This window comes from Homalodisca vitripennis, chromosome 2 (assembly GCF_021130785.1).
Source record: "Homalodisca vitripennis isolate AUS2020 chromosome 2, UT_GWSS_2.1, whole genome shotgun sequence".
Classification (NCBI taxonomy): domain Eukaryota; kingdom Metazoa; phylum Arthropoda; class Insecta; order Hemiptera; family Cicadellidae; genus Homalodisca; species Homalodisca vitripennis.
In genome coordinates, this window is record NC_060208.1 from 182,845,458 (window position 1) to 182,854,591 (window position 9,134).

The following is a 9,134-nucleotide window of genomic DNA, read 5'->3' on the forward strand; positions in this document are numbered from 1 at the left end:
ATTTGTTTTTTTATTTAACACGGATAAAACTTATATATGTGACAGACAGTGAAAATTTATATAATTTCGTGTCCAATTTACTGACATGCAATTACATCTTCTTCACATTACGCATTAAACTTTTAGAAAAAACAAAAAAACTATTTCAATTAATTTTTTACCGTTGTTAACCGGGATATACTTTATGTACTGTTTACAAAAATCCCTAAATTCACTTCCTTAACAATTAATATTAATATTACACGATTGTAACTATACAGAATTACAATGTAACTGGACATAATGTGTCTTAATTACTGTCTGGTTACTGTAATTAACAGTCTAGTTACTGTGTCCACTGGTAACCAATAAGAGATAGCATGCCAAAACTAACCATTGATATGCCTAAGACTTTGTACTGAGCTCCAGTCAGACAAAGCAACACTAATAAAGTTAATTTTATTTGTTGATCTTTCGTTATTCTTGTAATAAGTAATTTATGATTTGGTGTTATAAATTCTCAAAATAACAAGTGAGAGCATGTTTCACTGCTTTATAATAACTTTAACGTAACATAAGTTCTGGGAGTTTTATAAAACAGTTCAAACTTTATCTTGTCACAAATTTGATACAGTAACATTAGTGACCTCTAGTAGGTGACAATATTCTTATTTTTGTAATACCTTTAAATAAGGTGTGCTTAGGGGTTATAATTTAATAATATTTTACTTACAACGAAAATAAATCATTTTCGTGGGAGGGTTAGTCAAAAACTTCCATATATAAAAAAGTTTTTAGTTGGTCATATAGATATTCCCCTAAATCAAAATTCCATCTCTATTAATAAGAAAGGTTGGTACTGGTACTTTTGCGACACTCGGTATATATATTACGGATGAAAATGAAATATTCCTTTATTTGAGGCGAAATTAAGGCCTCATGGCCCTTTCTTACATTTAACCTCATATAGTAACTATAACAAATATTCTTATTTTTTAAATAATAATTAAATTAAATCTTTTACTGTAAACATTTTAAATATGAATAACAAAAAGTACAACTTTATTGAAGAATATAAACTAAAAAATATATAATGATTAAAAAGGTATATAAACTTTTTTTAAACACATACTCAAACAAAAATAATAACATATACTTGTATGTAATGAGTATTACAAACACACTACCCTCACACACACACTGCTCATGCCAGTGCAACCGCAGCGAAAGAGACCTATGCCGACCTCGCCACAACCATCCGCCCCAGATAGTGCTCCCTCAGTGACGCCACGAACCGAGGACGACTCTCTAAGGATGTTATGGTACGAGGAAGGGAATTCCACAGACGAAATGCCATTACTACAAAAGACTTGTCATATACAGCAGTTCTGTGCAACGGCATGCGGAGCACAGACGAGCCAGAGCGAGTTCTATCCACACCACTTTGAGAGACAAATTGGAAATCGTTTAAGAAATAATTTGGAAAGCCAGAATTTAAAATTGAATGGACCAATGTTAAGATTTTTATTGATCTGAGGTCATTTAACTTCAAGAACTTTGAATTAATATAATAGGGCGTTATATGCTCATCCCTCCTGAGATCAAATGCATATCTCATACAATAATTTTGGGTTCTCTGGAGTTTTTCACCCAAAGCCACAGTCATGTCGTTCATCACACTATTACAGTAAGAAAAATGAGGCAGTATGAGTACTTTAACCAACAACAGTTTTATGTGAAGCGGCAAAAACCTCTCCAGTTTTTTTTTCAGGGAATGTATTGATGAAAAAACGTTCTTACAAGTCTCTATCACTGCCTCAGTCCAGCTAAGAGTACAGTTTATTGTCAGTCCTAAGTTCTTAACTTTATCGTAATAAGGTAGTACAGTTCCATTCACAGTAACGTTACGTATAGATGTAAAATGGATCAAAGATCGAGAGCGGTAATCAGAAATCACAATAGGTTTAGTTTTTTCTTGGTTTAGTTTAAGTCCATGTTTACTAGTCCAGTCCAGTACATTTTTTATATCAGAGTTGATCATGGTAATGCCATCATCGATTTGGTGTGTGTTAACGTGGACATAAATCTGAAGGTCATCAGCATTCATGTGGGACTTGCAGTGTACCAGTACCGTGCTCAAGTCATTAACGTAAAACACAAACAAGAGAGGACCAATTATTGAACCCTGAGGAACACCACACTCAACACTCAGCCAGTCGGATGTTATGTCACCTACCTGTACACCCTGCCTTCTGCCAGACAGATAAGACCTCAGCCATTTCAGGACATTTTATGAAAAACCAATGATTCTCAATTTTGCCAATAGTAGTCTGTAGTTTACACAATCAAAAGCCTTTGAGAAATCAAAGAGTGTCAGTATTGAGCTTAGTTTTTGGTCCATTGCGAATCGTATATCGTCAGTGACTCTCAGCAAAGCAGTTTCAGTACTATGTCCTGGTCAAAATCCTGATTGTAAATCATTTAGAATGTTATTTCGTGTTAAGTAATCAGTAATCTGTCTGTGCACAATTTTTCAAGGCCTTTGGATAGAGCAGGCAGAATACTAACGGGTCTGAATTCTTGGCAAGATGTTGGGACTGAGGTCTTGTTCAATGCGCGGACAATAGCAGACTTCCAAAGTGAAGGGAAAATACCTTGTCTCAGTGACATGTTGAAAATGTATGTGATTATTGGGAGAGTTGCAAAAAGAATGTTTTTATTAATTGGATTTTAATGCCGTCAGACCCTTCAGCATTACTGCCAATACGGCGAATGGCTTTCAAAACATCCGATTGTGTAACAGGTTTGAAAGTAAATTTTTCATGTTCGTGCCGATTGATAGGTATATTTAGAAGTTCATTAACATAATCCGAAACTTGGTTTGTATTGACAGTATGACAACAAGAAACAAAATAGTTATTAAGATCATTTAAGGGTAATTGGATCAGAGGAGAAGCGCGGTCTTTGCCCAAACCTAGTTTTCCTAACATTTCGCCACAAATCACTAGATGTCTGTTTCTTTTCAAGCAATTTACGTGTGTATCTTAGTCTGGAATTTCGTAGAAGTTGTTTGACTCTATTCCTAATTTGGTCGATATTGAACCATTAAAACGGGGTCACGAGCTCGTCGAGCTCTCCTATACAGGGAATAACGTTGAGCCATCAAGCTAAGAATTTCACACGTGATCCAAGGCACTGGGCGCCGCTTTGGTTATACGTTTGGTAACAATTGGTGCATGTTTTTTCGTATAGCCCCAGAATGGTGGTGTTAAATGATTCAACCATGTCATCGACAGATTGCATGTCTGTAGATTCTGCCATGGGGACGAATAAACATCATACATAAAAGAGGGCTTCGTCCATTTGTTTTTTAAATCTCTGTATTCAATAAATTTTATTTTTGGCTTTGGAACTTTGACCTTGATAACACAGTACACAAGATCGTGACGTGAAACTGCTGGAATTGGAAGCTGCCCTAGATGCATCACGTCAGAGGGTCAGTAATAACTTAAAAGGTCCAGAAGGGTGTCTGATTCGCAGTGTGATGTGTCGGGGCATAGTGGCAATATAGTCATGTTAGTAGAGTCAAACATTGTTATCAGTTGCCTAGTATTATAATCTGTCTTTTTTAGTAAGTTTGTGTTAAAGTCGCCCATGATCAAGACTCGACTGTAGCCGGGCAAGTGGTGTAAGAGAGCATTTTTCAAAGTCTATCAGATGACCTATTCTGGGAGGATGATAGCACACACACCGATCAATAGAACATCCGATAAAGATAAACCAATTTCAATGAACATGAACTCATGCCTGGCCGAGTATTCAGAGGGAGATGCGGACAAAAGCCTACACCTCAGACCCCTCTCTGACATAAACCGCAACACCGCCACTAATCTTTAGAATTCTGTCATTTTCTCAGCAGCACATAGCCAGAGAGGGCCACCTCACTTGACGAAACACTCGGCTTAAGCCATTGATTCTGATACGCCAATAATGTCAAATGTTTGAGGTCGAAAAATTTATCTGATTTCGTCTATATGTCCAGGCAGTGATTGAGCGTAATATGAGCACTTTAAAGAGTTTGTGATAAGGAGACAATGTTGAGGACAGGAGTTGAGCTGTGGAGATCACGCTTAAAGGAAGGGAAGAGAGGGCCGGCCCAGGACCGCGTCGTCGTCCCGCGCGAATCCGCTAAAATGGATCCGCTGGTAGCAGTGGCGGAACACGGCCCGACCAGGCAACCGCACACAAGCTGAACCGGCAGGAGCTCCTGTACACGCACACACTCACACTTAACATTCATACAACATATCATAAAAAACCAGATTTCAGAAATAGATATATACAAGGAAAAAACAAACAATTTTATGATAACTAACGATCATAAACTATGATCTATAGCACTTTAAAGCTCTAAGCTCATTATATAGAAAAAATTATATTTAAAATTTCCAGGGGGTCGAGAGATTAAGTAAATTAATAAAATTGCATAATTTAGGACGGTGATATAATCAATAATATATAGTCAAAATAAATTTAGAAATAATAATTAAGTATAAATAAACAGTATAAATTTAGTATTAGCTATCCTGACATATAATTTTTAAAATGTAAGATTAAGACAAAAAATGGATCTGTAACAATATAAATTGGCATTACATTATTAATAAAATTGCATAAGTTAGAACAGTGATGTAATCATTGCACTATAAGTATATAGTTAAAAAATAAATTTAGAAATAAAATTAAGTAGACTATAAATAAAAAAGTAAATTTAGTATTTGATATCCTGACATAATAATTTTAAAATATAAGATTAAGACAACAATATGGATATGTAAAATAACTCATTTTCGTGGGAGGGTTAGTCAAAAACTGACCATATATAAACAAAATTTTTTAGTTGGTCATATAGATATTCCCCTAAATCAAAATTCCATCTCTATTAAATAAGAAAGGTTGGTACTGGGGCTTTTGCGACACTCGGTATATACCTACGGATGGTGATAGGTGTTACATCCCTTATACTGAGTAACTAGAAATGACAGCATTTGCTGAGATAATCTGATGAATTCATGTAGCGATACATCAAAGAGTTATTTGCATTTTCCTTGTGGTTTAGATATAAAGAGACAGAATGTATCTGGTAATAAATAAAAATTTTCCCAGCCCTTCAAGTAATAGCTCTGTTAGCACACAGCCAACAAAGAATACATTGCTCTATTATCTGAGACATCAAAGCTAAAAGATGTGAATTTAATGTAATTCCTTAATTAAGGTTAGGTATTTTATATATATAATACTATATATATATATATATTATATATATATATATATAATACTATATAAACTTATGGCTGGCCTCTAGTGGTGAAAAATAAAACACGTACAGGCCTGAGATTTAGTATGATGTTTTTCAATGATATCATAATTGTTCATCGCTTTGATATTAAAACAAGTAATTGGTGCTCTTTTTAAAGGTAACTTTACAGTTAATAAATGACGACCTAGTACGTATGTTGGAATACTATAAATGATTGTTAAATAAACTCGTATTTCATAAGTACCATGATAAATCAAAGTTTATTTCTTATAACAATATTTCCAGTAATTCTGGGTCTTTCACTTTTTTGAGCGAGAAAACATAAATTGCGTAAATAGTATACATGTACATATATATTCAGCTGTTGGAAAAGATGAGTAAATAATTTCAAGGTAGAACAAGCTAAATCAAGGAATGTAAAGTGAATAAGGAACAATGGAAAAAAGAGAAAACAAAAGAAAAAGGTTGAAAATAAGAAAAATACTGTGAAAGAAGAATAAATAAGGAAGGGAATTTTTTTCGATGTATACTAATAAAGGAAAATTGCAACTGCGATTTATAGGCTTATAGTAAGTGGACGCTAACCAATATTCAACTTAATGCTGTTTCCCGATTTTGGTAAGTACCCCATCACGTTTGAATAGAAGAAGGTCATAGCTATTTTGGTCTATTACCTTAGTAATGAAGTGGTTACAAATGCTAGCAAATTCATCAGCATCGAGTCCTCCCTCTGATTTCATTCTATAAATAACAATAAACATCATAACTTTGTTTACAACTGTGAAGTTATGAACGTTTCCCATTGATCCTATAGTGTAAGCAGATGCGTGTAGTTTAGGACTAAGCAAAATCGATCCATTGTAAAAACTGATGTTTTCAGAGTTCTTTTCATCGCTCTAATTTCCTAGCCTTGCTTAATCTTCTTCTTGCAATATGAACTCTGTATTCTGGCTTGCTCAAGTTTTCCTGCACTGTAAGCAGTGCAATTGTCGTAATTGGTCTTTCTTAGGCTGAACAAGCTGAGATTGAGTTCATTAAGATGGAATAAAAAGTAAAAATGGATTGACGTAAGGCTGATAAATATGTTTTCATTCAACTATCACTTGGAATCAATAATTTTTTAATCTTTCCTTGAGTAATGAAATTCGAGTTTAGATTAAAGATTCTTAAAAACTCTAGAATGATATCTCTCTTAAGTTTTACTTGTATTTGCTTCTTACATGGTCTTCTACTTATGACTTCTCCGTTGAGGACATCTGTACGAATCCCTTCGGCTCTTATTCCACCCTGGATACATTTTTTTTCTAATTATTATCTTTAAGATGTGATAGATGCCCAATAAAATATAGTACATAACAACAACAACAAGATTCTTCTATAATAACCAATGTTTTTGTACGAGTGGGGGTATTGGTGGATGCAAAGACATTTACATTTTTACTTCGTTTGTAGGAACTACTAAGTCGTGATGTGACCATCCATGATCACAAATTACTTAATAATCAAGGGATAATATTTTTTACATTTGTTCGTATAAAAAGGAGAATTGCAGAGGTATTATGTTTATTTTTTGTGCAACTTTTGAGCAATATTTATTCTTTCATTGCATATTCACTGAATTAAGATTATGTGGATGTGAGGACTGAAAAAAATCCTAAATCTGCCTCCAAAAAATGTTTACTTAAATATTGTTTTAAATTAATATTTAAATCCTTTTAATATCCTCTTGTAAAAATACACCACTAAATGTGTTTATAAAAACATATTTTAAATATCTTTAGTACTTTACGCTTTCTAGCCTGTTTGCGTCCTTACAATATACCAAGTCTCTGAGGACGTCTGTTTGATTTGATAAGAACCAATCAAAACCAGATTACACTGGACAATCCTGCGTGTTGTGCGAAGGCTTGTTAAAAGCTGCTTTCTGCTGGCTTCATTACATAGATTGTAGCTTACGGGACCACAAATCAGAATTCTACAGAATCAATGTCGAAGGAAAGGATTTTTCGTTCTTTAAAGTAGCACGAGAATAATATTGTAACGGACTACATAGTCTGTTCCGGCCGAAAGAAACTGTCTATTGGTATACGAAAACAAGTAACTAATTATCTTATCTGATTATTCAACAGAATATTAATTTCATGAAGACATGAATCTTATAATTGACTAATTAAGATTTGTCACAATTTAATTTTTTTAGTTTTGTTAATTGAATGATAGTGCGTATTTAGTACCCTCTAAAATTATAAAATAGCAAAACTAAACGTTTTTTCTTGCCGAGACTTCGACACACCATGCAAAAATTATATAGATTTTTGTATTCAAAATTTGATGCGTGAAACATATTTCGGGAAACATTTTGATTATATCAATGTGTTCTTAATTTCTCTCTGCAAGAGCATTTGCATCTAACATACGTTTAATATTCTCTATTCCGAGAAAAGTAGCATTAATTTCAAACTTTTCAACCGCTAACATTTGCCCTCAAGTAATATAAATTATAAGTTTTATAAATATAATAAACATATTTAATATGTGTAAAATGTTTTAAATGTAAACTAAAATGTGGTTTTTTAACATATAATAAACATTATTTTTTAATTTTTTTTAAAGAAAGTGAAATTTTTTAGATGCTTTACGTAAAAACCTTTGGTTTTTCTAAATTAAAGAAAAATTGTATTTAAAGTTTTACTTTTACATTTGTTTAAGTTTTATTTATTATCTTTAAATTTTTTTTTAAAAATAAATCCTTAATCAAAATAAATATAAAAATCCCTCTGCATGTAACATTTCTCGTAATGTCCTGAAAAAGTGTATAAATTACTTTATTAATAAACATTCAACATAGGTTTTGAATCATGATGTACACAAATAGCAAAATAGTGCCTAACATTTCAACAATTTCAACATGCCAGATCCAAGGTAGAACAACTATATTCTAGTCCACAAAGTGCAAGATTAATTTGATTAACCCATAACCTAGTCTGCATATCAGTACGTACAGTATTTACCTGCGAGTGTGGCACATAGATCATTATATGATCTATAATCTGATATGGGTTAATTTCTTATATAGATCGTTGAAAGTGTTACCTAACTTTAGCATTCGTTCATACATAGTTCTGATCATGCCGGGTTTAATATCCTAATATGTTTAATTTAATCTTCATTTGTATTGACACATAATTTACTAAAGTGATGCACTATAGAATTAGTTTTGTTTAAATTAGGAGTAAGAACTAAAGTTTAATTCTTTTACTATCACTTACTCTTAAGAGAAACTTAAATTTTTTAAGTTGTAATTAGAAATATGCACAAAACCGAAATATTTTAACATTTAAAAAACTAAATCTCTGGTTGTTTGTGTGTTCATATGCATTTTTCGTCAGCTTCATTACAATATGTAGTCTATATCGATAAGTCAAGTGGTATTACTTACTACAATTAACATGCGATGATTTCCTATCCATTTGTAATATTAACCACAGCATGGTTTCCTAATATGAGTCTTTAACCAACGACATCTTTAACACATTTTTAGCGTTTTTAGGATACTTGTTTTACAAATGCCACTGCGTACATTTTACATATAGATATATCACACGCTTTAAGTTAGGTTTTGACAAATAAAGCCCCTGGTACAATAAATTAGTAAGTTTTAAGAGAAAAATAATATTTATATTTGTATGTACGAGTTTATTGTATAAAACAAATTGATTTTCCCTCTATTATGGTTTCAATTGTTTTCTAGCGCTCTCTACCTTAAGTAAAAATGTTTAAATTAAATTATAACTGTCGCTCACTTGCAATTTACTAGTAATTTAGTTTTGATTAA